At 41.7% G+C, this 16,436-nt stretch overlaps 1 protein-coding gene across 13 annotated transcripts in view; it reads right to left on the bottom strand.

Annotated features, from left to right (window-relative positions):
• NDST2 (N-deacetylase and N-sulfotransferase 2) overlaps positions 1 to 16,436 on the bottom strand; it is a 128,774-nt gene that overhangs the window by 26,390 nt on the left and 85,948 nt on the right. The window contains exon 1 of one of the 13 annotated variants that reach the window (XM_048945549.1): positions 14,893 to 15,601. The exons of 11 other annotated variants lie outside the window; for them this stretch is intronic. The gene's annotated coding sequence lies outside the window, so the exon portion shown is untranslated. Of the gene's footprint in view, positions 1 to 3,159; positions 3,288 to 14,892; positions 15,602 to 16,436 lie in introns of those variants that run through there. One more of the 13 variants, XM_048945552.1, reaches the window with a different exon arrangement.

The following is a 16,436-nucleotide window of genomic DNA, read 5'->3' as shown; positions in this document are numbered from 1 at the left end:
CCTGTCTACAAGGCAGTCTCACTTCTGGGAACTCATGTTCTTCCAAGGCTCCTGAAACACTGCTCTGTGACAGCAGCATGCCTTGAGTATCACTGGTGCCGGGGGGCAAGAGCTACCCCTGCGCTGTGTGGCTCATCGCTGCCAACTGGTTCATACACAGTTGGAGAAGAAACACCTCTTGAAACCTTCCACACCTTCTCTCACATGCCACTCATGTGAAGGCTTCATGTTGTGAAGCTCCCTCACCTCCTGCGTTCTGTTTATGACAACAGACTATTTCACCGTATGTTGTTATTTTTCCAGGATAAAATGCTCAGCAAAGCCAACCACACCAACCCATTTAAAACACAAACACCAGGGAAAGTAACTACACAGTCTCTTGGTTTAAAAATTATATTAAACCACTGTGTAGGTTTCTCTCCCTAACCAGAAATGGGACCGCCTACAGCAACAACACGAGTGTGGATACCAGCATATTTTTGGGGAGCATCTGCTGCCCATCTGAGCACAGCAGGAACACCCTGAAAACCACATGCTGCTCACCCAGTCGTGCTCGCAATGAGCCTTCCACAGCAGTTAAAAACTTCTCTCAAAATCTTTCTTACATGTGCACCCACACTCCTGCAGGCATGCTCCACCACATTCAGCCCTTCTAACCACCTACGTGGCTGGCACAGCTCTAACACCAGGAGGCACAAGAGCAACAACAACAAAAGTACTAACAAAACGGTTCATCATCCCTACATTCCTCCCATTCTTAAGCCTGTTGTTATCATCTGATAAATAACATTAGAAGATTTTGCATGAGCTTAAGACAGACATAAGGGTTTTTATATCATAAGTGAGGGTTTTAACAACCATCTCCACCAGAAAAGAAGCCACTTGTGAGACAGATTCTTATTTTGTAATGTGTATTACTGAACAAAAAAAATCCTTCTGAGTCAGGGAAAAGATCAGCACATAGATGAGGCCAGAAGTCCACTCCAAAGATTCCCACCAGGCTTCTTTTCCACACTGCTGGTATTGTTTGAAGTAGAGATTTAAAAAAAAAAAAAGCAGATTTTATACAAAAAGATATAATGTTGATAATTTTGTAACAGTGAATGGAAAATAGAGTGCTCTTCATACAAGCCTTATAATGATCATTAACTATTATCCAAAACAACTTCTATGCTGTAAGCTCAGGAGAGTAGTTTGGCTTGTTCAGTGCACAACAAAGCCCAGCCCTTGTGAACCAGTCTGTAAATATAAAGTATATTGCACTCCACATTCTGTTGGAGAACCTGATACAGCAAATCTTGTTGAAGGTCACACTGCAAGGCAGCAGATGAATCAAGAATAAAAAAAAAAAAACAACACACTCTTTTTTTTCCAGACTCCAACTGGATGGAGCCTGCATGCCCAAATGGCCCTCTCTCATGACAGAGCTGGCTTTGGAAGCCCAGCTCAGCTACTGACAATAAGCTGCGCTTGCTTCAAGGCAGACAATTGATCATCTTTCTGTTCTGCCTCTATATACTGTTCTTACTGAAAAAAGGACAAGAGGAGGAGAAATTACCAGGGAAGGAATAACAAAAAATACACAAATGGAATTCAAATGGATTTTTTTTCTTTTTTTTCTTCTTTTTTTTTTTTTTTGGTGTATGTTACTGAAATGAAAACACATGATCCTCTGCATAGAATTGCAGAATATAAATACAGCTCGTAATTCCAGTTTGAGTCAATAAGGAGTGCCAGTGTGGCAACTCAGTATCAAAAACACATGCCACCTGTCAGAAGCAAATGGGGGAACAGCCTTTGGACCACCGCATCAAGCCCTGCCCACCCCACTGCCTCTGCATACAAGGCACTGATGTTACTATCCTTACCTGGCACTAGAGCTCCCGGGACATGTTTTCACTGCAGAGGCAGTGGCAGAGAGAGGCAGAATTCAGCAAAGCAGACACAGGTTAGAGAGAACCACATAATAAATACCGCATCTTTTTATGAGGTGAATTCCATACAAGACACGCCAAATAAACAGCTCCAGGCACATCAGTTGTGAAGTAAAGCAGCCTTCATTCCAATCCTGCACCATAAATCCGTACAAAACACTCCACTCTGGGTCCTACATTCTCAATTTTGACTGAGAAGACTGAGAATTGGAAGTCAGTGTCTTCCCAAACAGCTCACATTCCTTTCAGTTTTTGATCCCTTTAGATGAAATAGAATAATTAGACTATTTGGGATTACCTGATATGTCCACGATCTTCATGCATTAGACAAAATGGCATTTTTACAGGCAAAAATAATCTGAAGAGAGACTTAAAAACTCAATAGTCTGTGTACCACCTGCAGAAACTTCCAAGCAAGTGCCTTCTGGTGGAACTCATAATCTAAGCACCAGTGTAACAGTAAGAACACGGAGTGTACTGATCTGTGCCAAAGCCTGGCAATGTAATACATTACTTTTATGATTCTAGCCCCAGAGTGTCAACGTGAAGAGCACCTTCTCTGGTTCTCTCACTCACCTCTCCCAATTCGTTTTTAGTGTTTTGCAAAGAGCTGTAGCTTCAAATTTCCTGTATCAGTTTAAATATGAAAATCACAAGGCAGCTGGATTATTCTGTAGAATAAGGACAAAACTGGAGTTTTAAGCTGGGCTACCACACCTGCAGTGCCCAACTGAGGGGCAAGAGGGAGAGGAAGCCCCTTTCTGGGCACTTGTGAATCACAGCAGTGTTTTGATAACAATGACTCCATTCAAGCCTCTAGCGAAGCTACAAAACAAGCCCCCATTTGTTACATGGGTGAGCTCAAAAAATCAAAAAAATAAAAAAAAAAAATTTAAAAAAGGCCTGTATCAGATTGCTGCTCAAGAATCTGTCAGCTCTGATCTCTTTAACAAGGCTTCACAGCCAGAGGGCATGCCAGCTGGCACAGCATGCGTTAAGCTCTTTGGGGACCACATTAGCTAGTTGAGGTTCAAAGAAAAAAAAAAGTTAAAAAAAAAAAAAACAACAAAAATACCCAGCAAAATTTATATTGAAAGGTAAGAGAGATGTCAGAAACCACTCATAACTCAAAATACAAAGCTCCGAAAAATCTACACCAAAGTAAACAAACAAAACACCACTCACCGCACTGAAAATTAATCCCTCTCAAAAGAAAAGAAAATACCTGGCTCCTCTTTTGAGATCGAACTCCTTGGAATTCATCACCATAAAAACTTCAAGTTTAGAGGTAAGTTAAGGTTTGCTCCAAACTCTCTTACTGCCAGCTTACCAGCACTGCCTGAGCGCAAACTGCAGGAGGAGGCAGTCTGAAAGCACAGGAAGGATGTACTATTTTCTGGTGCACTGACACAGGCTCAGTGAGCTCCCATCCTACCAGGAAAGCATTGCTATATCAGAGAGTATCAGGTCCATCCTCAGCTACCTCGCAAATCACCAGCATTAAGACAAACCCTTTATAAAACTTAGAAGCTCTGTTTCCTACTGATATACAGTGCTAATGTGAAACACAAACCATTTAAAGAATTATCAGCTGCTAAACCACATGGCAACTGATGTGATGTGAAAGCAAGATAATAATCAGAATTGTGTGGTTTCAATATCTGATCTCCAGATATTTCCAGCACTCTGAATTACTGTGGAGATCGGTACAAAAAAACAGTACTCATCCAAAACCAGAGACAAGAATATCCATATATTTTCTGGGAGCTGCTAACACACTCATGCCAAGGCACAAGGAAGATGAGAGACAGGAAGGTGCTTTGGGCACGAGAGGGATTGCAGTAACTGAGTTACAAAGGAATCAGAGACAGAATTTGATCCATTTTCCAACCCATTCCATTTTAATGTTGTCATCATGACACAGAATTCCTCCCTTGCCTGGCTCCTCCTGGGACACTGCAACCTCTCCCTTGGCTGTAGTGATTACCCATATGTCAGGCCTGCAGGCACTGCTCAGCTCTCTTGTGAATATGAAGAATCCAATAATGTCAGCAGAAAATGGTGAGCCTTCAGAAAAATGGGGGTGGCTGTATTCCACATACTGGATTAAAAAAATACTTTGGAAGTTACAGCCACATTGTAACGTAATTGCCAATCAAGCTCACGTCTGGGCTCTGGACATGTGTATCAGCTAGCACCCACTGCCAGTCAAATCCTGCAGTGAGACACTGCCCACAGAATTCCAAACTCAGATCAAAGAGGCAAGAAACACCAATGGTGCCTGCTCTGCTCCTACAGACACACTCAGAGCCTCCAGGCAATGCTGTGCTCTGCTTAGATGAGTCCCCATGCAGGGACAGGCCTATTCTGGTACAGACCTGTGGTAAGGAGGAAAGCTGCCAGCTGGCCAGCTGTCAGACTGATAGAAGACCTGTGCAATGAAGCAGTAATTACTTTTTTCTTTTAATTATCCCCAGACAGGTGTGCAACTTCACACCTCCTGCAAGAGCAACAAAATGCAGATCTGAATAAATTAAAAAAAAAAAAAAAAAACACAAAAAACTTCAGCCTTCAACAGTTATTACCTACTTAACACAAACAGTACGCAGCTTGCCAGCAGCACACATTCGCTGGAACTGAAAGGAAAGACTGGCACTGCAAGAGCTCACAGAAGGCTGTGCTTTCCAGCAGCTGAGGGGATGTAACTGCTCTGCTCCTGCAACGCACCTGCTCACAGAGAAGGTACTTTCCTCAGAGATATCCAAAGGGGCAACCCTAATTCTTTATTTCATACTCCACTGAAGTTCTAAGACCCAGCTATCAGCCTACCACAAAAATGACACCATTTTAATGGGTGCTTTGCTTTCTGTCTGTTTTGTGCCTCTTCTGACAATCTGCATCTGCACACTCTCTGCCCTTAACGCTTTTTCCAGAAGAGGCAACGATACGAGATGCCAGCCTTTGATTGCTGGGGAATAGAGAGCTACAGTAAGTGCAGCTTCACTAGGAGCACTCCAATCCCACCTAGGGGAGAAATGAAGATGTCAGTCACTCCAAATGGTGGGAACGCACCATCTTCAGTCTTCTCTCAACTCAGTGATCAACGACTTTGCTCTATCATGGCAGAACATTTTCAGTGCAACTGTGAGAACAGGAAACAAATGCAGTTCCTGCCACAAGAGATATGGATATGGATCTAACTTCCACTCCCTCATGTGCCCTGCTTATTGCAATTCAGATAAATGACACTGCTACTGAAAGCAAAATGTCTTCCCTGCTGCCTTCTCATCAGTAACTTAATCCAGTCAAGAAATATAGTCAAAGCGCAGCTAAAACATGACAACTCAGATTTGAAATGTCTTAATATAGAAATGTATATTATGAAAGTTCATTTGCAATACGAAGTAGCCTAGCTCTCTATTCTCCCTTTCAACTTCCTAATACTTGAAAAAATTCACCTCAATTAGCAAGACGCTGATCTACATCCAATTGCTTCCTCCTGTCAGTTAACACATAGGAGCTAATCCTTTCCAGCCTATTTTATCTAGTAAAGTATGACAGTAGGGAACAACTACAACTGTTTTAATACCTTTATGCTGAAAGCTTGTCCAAATTAACTCCAGAACGTTGTAAGTAAGCTCTACCAAAGATAAAGCATTAGGAAAGGCTCTTGTACTTACCTGTTCTTGTGTATTTGCGCCAAGATTCACATGGGTAGAATCTCTCAGGTTTATAAGGAGGGCATATTCCCTGACTCTGTACAGCAGCTCCCACCCTCCCTGCCTGCGAGCTGTACTCAAATTTAGACCCTGACCTGAACTATATTGTATGTGCTCTGCTTTGTTGACTTGGGTTTGGGTCTCCCTGGTGCCTTATGGACTCACTCAGTGACCACTGGACTCAATGTTGAATCTGATGTCAACAATCACCTCTTGCTGTCATGTGTGCATACCTCAGGATTGCACCTTGTTGCTGAGAATGCTACCCACATCAGCTTCTTATCCTTTTTGGCTCCCATCTCCTATTCCCTGGTGCAGCAGTCAGCACTTGTTGCTCCCCAGCAGGCAGCTCTGGCCATTTCCAGCCTTACACCAGCATCACCTGGCCTGGTCCATTTGGCTGTGCACAAGCTTTCCTCCTGTCACCCATGGCCTCAGGTCAGCCTCCAAATTCTGTAGAAGAACGCAGCCAGTCTACAAGTCAGGTCACAGCCCTGATTCCCAAACCCTTCAATGGAAATTTGTGACTGTACAGGGCATAAATACCCTGTTAGATGTAGCTAAGCTTTGCTACCTGCCTGTGGGACTACTTAGTACAAATTAGTTGCTCAGGAGTACCAGGCTCCTGGCTCTCAGAGATGACTTTAGGTGACTCCTACACAGAGCACCATGCTTAAGTACCACGCTTAAGAATGCAACTGTCTCTGTCACTGCTCTGAACCAACTCTTTGGGGGTTGGCAAGTGTTGCTGAGACAACTTCGCTGGAGCTTTAGCTGAAGCCAGGCAGTCATTAAATACGTCCTCTAACTCGTAAATCCAGTCATGGAGCTTGAGGAGGAGGGAGAAGAAGATATGTGATCCATTATCAGTCATGGCTAACAGATGCCCACAAAGATGAGTTCATCTATCCAAGGCCCTGAGGTAGATGCCACCCTGGAGAAGAACCTGATAACAGGTTGGAAGTGGGGCCTTAAAATCTAAGGAGGTCCTCCACATTCTGCACCTCCCTACAGCCATCCCATGGCAAGGGCTGAGGGGGATAGAATCTCCCTGTCCTCACCCAAAAGCAGGAAAGCAAGAGGAGGAAGATAGATGGAGACCCCAGATCAGGTGGGTCAGTGCAACTACTGGAGTCCTTATGACCTTACGACTCCGCAGGAGCTTCGTACACTTAGTTTGCAAGTGACAGCAGGAGGGAGTTTTGCTAGAGAAACAGGGTGATAAGGGGTTGTGGCTACTGTTAGACTTCCCTGTTCTAATGTGGGTGGAATTATTTAATTTTCTCTCATGCTATCTGTGTTTGTAATTGTTACACAATCACAGAAACACAGGCAATGCACTTATTTCCACGCTCGCTATCACTTTTAAACAAGAATTTAAATACCCCAGTATACTTTCAGTTCCTCCTTGTAGAAATCTTTCTTTTTAGACAATCACTATGGACAAATAAAACTCATGATTTCAAAATACATACGCCTCAAATGTATTAATTCATTTAAAACTGTTACATAATTACATGTCACTAGTTCTTTACCTTCCTCCCATTTTATAGACTTAATTGCTAAAGAAAGTGCTGCATTCTTACATTTTTAATTAGTCAACTGATTACGAGTAGAATTTCTTTCTGCTTTGAAGCTGCATCTTTAGAATATTCCTTCATGCAGAATAAGTCCAGGGCCTCATTAACATCCTAATTAACCGTACTGACAAATTCAGGAACAAAACCTGCCATGTTTGCAATCAAATGAACCCTTTGATAAAGCTGAAGTTTTGTCAAGAAAGCTGAAGAAATTTGAGTAAAATGTACATCTCAGTTATAAAGTGCTGCTGAAGACAAAAGAATCCGGGTACAGAAAACTATTAGATGCCCAAATATAGTTTTCAGATCCTTTATGTATGTAAATACATATATATAGCTGCTTTGGAGCCTTTTCCCCAAAATGTATAGATATTAAAGTTTCCAAAAAATTCACTAAGCTAGTAAAAACTTGGCTGATTTTTCGCTGTTAAAAAGGAGACTATTTTTGTTTCGAATAAATTATTTTTTCCATTAAGAAATTTAGATTCCAAGTTCAATTTTTTATTTGGATTATACAAAAACTTATGCTTAACTTTTTGGGTCAGCCTAACTAACACGATAACTAACCTAACTGAGTCATTCTCGTATGCCACTTTGCAAGCTTATGTAAGTACCTATAGGATAAGCTTAAATATAGGAAATATTAGCATTTCACATGTAACAGTAAGTCACAAGGTCAGATATTAACAGAAACGGGACTTAAGAAAATAAAAGCACTCAGAACACTGTTAATTATGAAATCCAGTGTAAAGTAACAGTAATATTTTCAGGTGTTGTGCTTTTTTATTTTTCCCTTCAATAAATCTTGATTCAAAAAACTGAATTGAAAACATGAAATGCCAACAATTTTTTGTTTAAATTGCTCAGACTGCCTTGCACTCAGCTCTACGGAAAAGAACAGAATTGCCAGAAAAATGAAATTACTTGCAGTAGAAAGATCAGTATCCTTTGCATGCTGTATGGTGAGGTGCTCAGTAGAAAAGAGAACCCAGTTCTCTTAGTCTAGCCTGATAGAAGGCATTCAGTCCAGAAAATGCACCGCAAAAAATCCAGTGACCTATTGCCATTGCATACAACAACATAACTTATCAACATACAGTTATACCAATACAGTGGCTCCTTTTCTGCAAGTTTTTGTGGTAAAATTTGTTACATACAAACAATGACTTGCTAGGGCTTTATAAACAGAAGATACATCTCCCTGCATGCCTACAAGAGCTTGTCCATGCTGCGAAAGGAACAGTCATCACTCCAAAATGACCACCAACAGTGAAGCCATGCTGTGACCATCCTACTACTGAACACCAGATTTGCTGGTAGCCCTGTATTTTCTACCACCATTTCATGAAAGTGGGCAAACACAGCTGAACTCTACAAAGAGGCTAGCTGATGCTACATGCTGTAATACACACACTAATTTTCACAGTCTAGCAATTACCTTAAGATAAAGCACAGCTGCTCTTTCATAGCATATGGAAAACTGAACTATAAATTAGTGAAAGATTCTGCACTCAAATAGTACGGAGAATTTATTAGTAATTATTGAATAATGACCTAATGTAAACAAGGCACCAAAATAGTGGCAAATATACTCCTTATCCTGCAGTATGTCTTATCTCACAATAAGAAACATGATCCAGAACAACAAATACAGGAAAGAAAGCACAGAGAGACAATTAGTCAGGTAGACAGCTTAAAAATTATTACTGGAAGAAATAGGTTTGCAAGAGCAGAGAGAGAGAGGGAGGATTTGGCAGCAGAGTTGGGAGACTTCCAGGAATAGGAGGCAGCACACAACAAAATGCAAAGCTGAGAGTAGGAGGAAGAGATCAAGGGAGGAGTATACAGAGAGTCAGAGGGGCATAGGAGAAAATGACAGATCACATTGCATATGGGGGCAGAAACATAGCAGTTAAAGACAAATTTTGCCTCAAACATTAGGTCTAGTTTGCCTACTTCTAAAAAACATGGGCTCTCTAATAATCAGAAGAAGCAGGGACTGAAAGACCGAACATCTACAAGGACGAATTTCCAGGAGGAATACACTAGCTTGCTTACAGCTTATGTATTTAATGCTCATGGAAGAGGGCTTATGAAGTCTGCAAGTGTAAAGTTCACCATGTCTTGCAATATCCAGGCACACAGAGCATTTCATTCATATCCTGACTGAAGCCACTGCTGGTTTGGCTGTGAAAATGTATTATGTTTGCAGTACTGACTACATTCACCTGTTTCTTCTGCTCACAGAGAAGTGCTGGGGAAGAAAAGAAGCCATAGACTGCATCACTACACCACTGTTCTTACAGTACTTTCTGTCCTATCAGCTTGAGATAGTTCTCCATACTGACACAAAAACTGTATTAGCAAGGTGGTGTACCTGGCACCTGAATTAAAGAACACTCACAATGAACATGATAAATGCTGAAATTCCTCATTTGTATCGAAATCTGAAGTAGAGATGTGCTAGCTAAGCTCAGCAAGGTAACAGACACTTCATAGTTTTCAGTCACTTAACACTAAACTCTTATGCACAGTTGTGATGGGAGAGAAACAATCACATTTAGAGCATTCAAGTAATGCAAACTTGACTTTGCAGTAACACTACAGCTAAATAATTCATGGATTTTAGAAGCTCTGAATTAGATTAACACTGTACATACATTAAAAATTGTTTCTTCTTTTTCTACTATGCCATGAAAAGGGAGAATAACAGCAGCCTGAGATATCCAAACCATATTTTCTTATCTTCTCTAGTGTAGCCAAAACACAAGTATTAAATAATTTTTAGCTAAAGAAACTTTGAAGAGCTGTAATTGTTCTACTAAAAAATTAAACCACGATAAGCATCTTTTGAAATTTTAGACAATGTTAAAGCTAAATACACAGATTAATTTTAGTTCTAATTATTCGGTCTACTTAAATCTGACATAATTAATTTGGTAGCTGGAATGTAAAAATTCCAGCTTTTTGGAAGACATGCTCTGTTTTGGTACACAACAAAGAAATGAAGCCTCCATGTGAATTGCAAAATTGACTCTGCATTATGGATCTGGGTTAGTGTTTCTGCAATATGGAAAACTTTGACTTTGTCCTCATTCTCTTACAAAGCACTACATGGCTTGCAGAACATCTCTTACTGGAGGCCTAATGGAAAGCTCATTCAAAGGACCTGCTGATACCTTGATACTCATAGCAAGAACCTTGCTTTGTTGCTTTTATGCCAATTTCTGCACAAAGACCTCTTTGCTTGCCTGCACTGTCCCAACCTATTTATCTGACATGACCAAGCAGCAGCTCGAGGCAGCAGCCTGCTGCAGGAGGCAACCCAGCCTCGCTGTATTCCTACTGGCCTGCTGGGTTTGGAGTCACTGCATAGGCAAACGTGCAAACTCACCTGTATCCTTTCTAGTCAGGAGGACATGCACACATCCCCTCCTCTTTGGCTACAGGAGGCTGCCAGACTGACGAACGCATTGGCCATTCCAGCTCCTGGAAACCCAGTGCTCGGTTTCAGCTTCTCATTTCCTCCCACTCAGCAGAGTGGCCCTTTGGCAGCAGCAGCAAACCCCATCCAAGCAGTATGTAGGTGTGCATAGGACTACCGTAGGCTACTCCCGTTCAGCTCCTCTCAGAGTTAAGACAACTGTTTTCTAACACACATACACTGAGGAGCCAATTGTGTCCTCCCATCCAGATCTGGACTCCACAGGGCACTTAGAGAGGAACACTCCACTGAGTGCTCCACTGCTGAGCCAGAACTGGGAGCTCCATGTTCAGGAGACCAATACTACAGACTACCTCTCAGGTAAATGTCAGCATCATTTTTGCCTTCTTCTCTCCTAAGAACAGCTACAGAAGGGGCAGAAGGAAAAGGAGCATTATCACAAGAGACAAGACAGGGTGGGATTTTGAAATCTTCAACTTCCTCTATACACATCTGTCCACAAGCACAAAAAATGCTTTCCAAGATTATCTGCAGAAACAATGAGAACTCTTTAAGTACCTTCTGGGAGACAGATAAATATCATTTTTAAAGCAAGGGAATTTGAGTAGGACTGAGATCTGTCTGCTATTCCACTTCTAACTTGTGGTTACACATTGCCCAAACCGCATCTGTAAAATGAGAACCATGTTAAACAAAGACTGTGAGCAATGGTGCCTCAACAGCACTTTGTGAACAGATCAGAATGAATTCTTATCCTGATGCTACCCTGTAAAATAAAATTCAAAAAAGCGATAAAGGTGGGATTGCCACCTGCTCTATTGTAAACATACCAGATAATGAGATTTGAGACAGACAGAAGGTGAAAAATCCTCTTGCAGTTCTCAATTAGAAGAATGACTTCAACTTGGCTTCGCTTTGCTTACAGCACAGAAGTTGGTCTGTGAAAGGGGTGAAGACATTTTCCCCTCCACTGTATTTGCCAAACTCATATGTTTCTTTTTTTTATTGCTGCTGTTTGCGTCAAACAGAGGAACGGCGCTCATTCAACAAGGGCCACCTCAAAGGTTAAACTGCTGGCAGTGGCATTTAATTCATTGGGAAGGAGGATGACAGTGAATTTACTTTAGGTCAAATTGCTTATATGAAGAATCACCTTGGACTTTGCAAGAGCTAGGAATACAAAAAGAAGATATTTGAGTCCTCTACCTTTTTAGAGAGAGTTTTGCTTTCCTTCATGATCCTAAGTAGATGGATGCCAATCAACCAATTCATGTACACAGGCAAAAACAATGCCGTGAATGCTACCCCCAAGCTCCCTACCACTTCAGAAGAGACTCCTCAAATTGTCTTCCCCACTCCTTATATAAATCCAAAACAGTAGCTGTATATACAGCAGTGGGAGGTACCAGTGGAATTATGTGCTCACCCAACACCCACCACACACCCTCTCCCTAGGAGACATTTGCCCACAAATATATTCTCTCTTGATTTTTCAGCATAAAAGTGCTTACTTTGAAATGAAGCATGCAGCATGGAGTGCCCAGTAAATACTGTAGAAAAGTGAACTTCTCCATTCTGTCTTTCTCGGTTCTAAAAAGGAGGGCATCTGTATAACCTCAGCTCATACATGAGGCTATGAAAAAGCAACATTATGCACCCTTTGTTGTACAATACCTAACTTTACAACCTTTTGTTTGGAAGAATGCGTCACACTGGATTAAAAGGAGCTTTTGAGATGGTAAGCAACAAAAATCCCTTCAAGGAATATTTTGCATTAAAGATGGCTTCAAATTCATAGTGAAAGACTCCAGTACCATCCATATTCTGAGAACAATGCGTACTTGCTGTCTGCCAGTCCTTGTGCCTGGTTTGTAGCTCTAAAGGGAGTTGTTATTGCCCTAAGGGAGTATTAGATAATAAAGAGCTCAGAGTTTGTCTTTCGCTTCATGCCTGGGCTCATCCTAATGTATATAAGTAGGCTTAGTTTGCAGACTGTCTTTCTCAACCTTTTCCCCCTCTTGTTATCCAGCAACCCAGCAACATTTTTTATAAATGAGCACTACCAATTGCCTCCTTTGAAACACACTTATTGAATCCATCACCTTATTTAGAGCTCTCCAGAGGACTAAAATGAGGTTCCTAGCTTTCAAACACACCAAAGTGCTTTCACTGCACTGAGTGACTCCATCATGAAACACCACAAAACTGGCATCCCACAGAGTGGTAACTGCTCAAGTACCTACTCCAGTCCAGCAGCACTACGCTACAGGTGGCACTCCATCCTGATAGATGGAAACTCAGGGACTGGTGTGAGCAATGATATCTGTCAGGAGAGACACAGCTACACACTGAAGTGCTAATACTACACAGAATGGGAGCTTGTACAATCAGAACTTAATTGTGGTTTCAGGCAAATGGCTGCATCCACTCATGAAATGCTGTAACATTTTACTAAGCATATAAAATGGTTGCTTTAGGATGGGGGACAGCAGTGGGCTTAATAACTTTTCATTATACTTCATCTAAGATGAAGAGAATCGATACATAACTTCTGGATGGTGCAAAGAAATGGAGAACATTTTCATGAAACAATCATTTATATTTTTATATTCTATTTCTTTCAAACCATCAAAGCAGAAAAGGCATATAGGAGGTTGCCCATCAATTCCAATAGTGAAATAATACTCAATTTTCCTGGAGTAATCGGCATGTGACCTGTGACAGGTTACTTCAGTTCTTCGTTATTTGAACACATCTGTCAACAATTTAATTATCTTTTTGAGATTCTTGAATTTAATAGCATATAGGAAGGCCAAAGTCTTAAAATAAATACGATAACAGGGAAAAAAATTTATTGCAAACCCAAAGTATACCACATCACTTAAACAGAGAACACCAGCCTTCCTTGTCTTTTACAAGCTGAAGCTGGGAAAGGAAGACGAAGGGGTGAGAATGGAACTGGAAATAACATCTCCTCCCCACATAGTGGCATCACAGAGAAAAGGCTGTAGACTGCAGGCACTGCATTTAGATAGTTACTTATAAAGCAGCCTAATCATCTGACTACATTCACTACAATAAGAATAAAAAAAAACCCCAAGATTTTGAAAAGAGTTTCTGTGAGTAGTTTCTGGTCTGTGCTCCAAGCCACGCTTTTATGTTCTACATTTGCAACCTTTGGCAATGCTGCAGGAGCACCAATAGCATCAGAGGTGAACTTGACTGGTTAACTGACGCACATCACTTAAAGACTAAAATTCTGTTCAAAGTGCTGTGAGCATGAGTAGATTAGGAGGTCTTCATCCTTAAGCTTGAAGATCAAGAAATTTCTTAATGACCAGAACATCTTCTAAGTGAATCATTTCCCAGGGAATTTAAAAATGAAAATCAAACACATTGTAACAAAATGATTTTCTGTTACTAGTTCTTGGTGAAAGAAAAAAAAAAACATATACAAAATTTTCTACTTCTAATATTTCATGTTGCTAAATATTAGCTTAGCAAAACCAGCTTTGCTCTTGATATGCAAAGGCAAATCTAGACTGCTGCACAACAAACCACTAGGAAACGTGGCTGCATTAATCCTCAGGGAGCACAAGAAACATCATCTGATTTTTAAAATATTGTCTGTAATGGCTCCAATCTTTACAGAGATTTCATCAGTTACCAATATTGTTGATATCTGTTCACCTTCTGGTCAGGTATCCAAGATTGACTTAGAAGGGTCAACAGAGTATCTACCTTTAATAGAGGGTAAGCAGTAGCTTCAGCATAACAGCAAAGGAATGCAGTTATACCCAGACTCCTTATACTATTCTCCAAGCATTTGAGCCACCAACTTATTACAGGCCACATTTTAGTATCTGAATTTAACTCATTAGGAAAGGTTAAACACTCAATCAAGGAAGGGAAAGAAAGCGCAGAGGGAGGAGGAGGAGGAGGAGAACAAGGGACTAACATGGAGCTTAACACTCCAGAAATGTAGCAAGCATAGCAGAGCAAGATACAAGCCTTGCCAACTCCACTTAGTGCACTGCCTAACACAATCACTGAAGAACAGAACAGCTCCTCCATCCTCCTGTCAAAGCATGTTCCTTGCAAATGACGACTAGTTAAACACACAGTCAAATAGCAGAGCATGAATGCAAACAATGTTTACAATCTAGGTAATAATAAAGAATAACACAGATTAACACAAATATTCAAATTCCTACCTTAAAGGTGATGCCCAAAAGTGAAGTTCTCACTCAAAAGGGGTCTGGCAGCCAGTAAGGAAAGATGTGAAGCCAAAGAGAAAGCAAGGAGAGTGGAAAGCCTGAGAGCTGCTCTCCACAAAAATTATAAATGAACTAAGCTGGCCTTTCCCGAGAAGGGCAGCTGGGCTGCACAGTTGGTGGATGCCTGAATCATTATCAGTAGCAGTGCCTGCATTCCCTTCCCTCAATGTTGCCAAATCATTTTGAGAGCCTAAGGATGCTGAATTTTAAGTACAAACAAATGGAAAAATGCAAATAAATTCACATTTGAAGAGAGCAGATCCATGATGAGCTTAACACAGAACATTAAACCCTAGCTGGTATTCCATACAGCAGCTACAGGTGGGTAGTGGGCAAAGCACAGTCTCACATAAACAGCTCAAATGCACAGCTGCTTTCTCCCCATAAACTATCTTGCCTTGCAGCTCCTCTCAGGAAAGCTTCCACATCACACCCTGAAATCCCAGGAACAATGAAGGGAAAGTAAGAGAAGCACGGTCCTGGATTCAGATTATCATGGCACACGGCAGATTCACGATTTTCCTTCAGGGTGGGGATACAGCTTCGTTCCTTCCTCTTAACATGCTGTGCATCTCATTGCAGTGGGGCGTTGAGCTCCGTCTGCACAGCAGACAATGGGATCTGGCAGCGGTTCAAAGGCATCTCAAGCAAAGTGGCTGAACACGCTCACCGCCGCTGGGGCAGAACGGGATGCAGGGTGCCCGCTTTCCTCTCCTCCATCGGACTGCACCGGCAGGTGCTGCACCGCTGGCAGCCAGCTCTCCTTTTGTTCCAGCGGCAAGAGGATCAAGGGGGAAAGCAAGAAGGTGCTGCTACAGAGCATGGCAGCACCGAGACCCACATCAATAAGGTAGAGGGATGCAGGGCGGGGGGATGAGGAGGGAGAGGGGGAGAGAAGCGGTGGGAGAGGGAGGGTGAGAAGGAGGGAGGGAAGGAAGGCAGCCCACACAGCCAGCAGTGCCTGGCACCCTGACAGCACGCTGCCGGAGTTTGTCTTCTGAAGCTGTCATAGCTTTATGGATGCCTTCAGACTGACAAGCTGACGAGGGAAACTACACTCTGCAAATGCATTCAGCAGCACTAAATTGCTTCTCTTGCCCTAATGTGGCTCACAGTTTCAGTCAGGGAACTGACCTCATTATCAAGAGAAAAAAAAAAAGGAAACCAAACCAAATGCACAGTAGCTAAGTATGCTCAGACACTATTATTGGAATTTGAGATGGGAATAAATCTGTGGATGGACACAGAAAAATCACCTATTCTAGCACCACTAATAAAAAATTAACACATTTAAAGAACAAATACATAAATCTGAGAGTATGCTCTACCCCTGTGGTGGTGGAGATGAACTCTCTTTAAACCACTAAAAGGATGCCACAAGAAGTGTTCTTATTTTAAAACATAACAGGCAATGGCGCTTGGTGGAGCGGTGATGCATGCAGGGTCCGTCGGAGGAAGCACAGTGTTTCTGGCCATGCCAC

Source organism: Lagopus muta, chromosome 5 (genome assembly GCF_023343835.1).
Source record: "Lagopus muta isolate bLagMut1 chromosome 5, bLagMut1 primary, whole genome shotgun sequence".
Lineage (NCBI taxonomy): Eukaryota > Metazoa > Chordata > Aves > Galliformes > Phasianidae > Lagopus > Lagopus muta.
The sequence above is the reverse complement of the archived record's forward strand: the minus strand, read 5'-3'. Positions and strand labels throughout refer to the sequence as shown.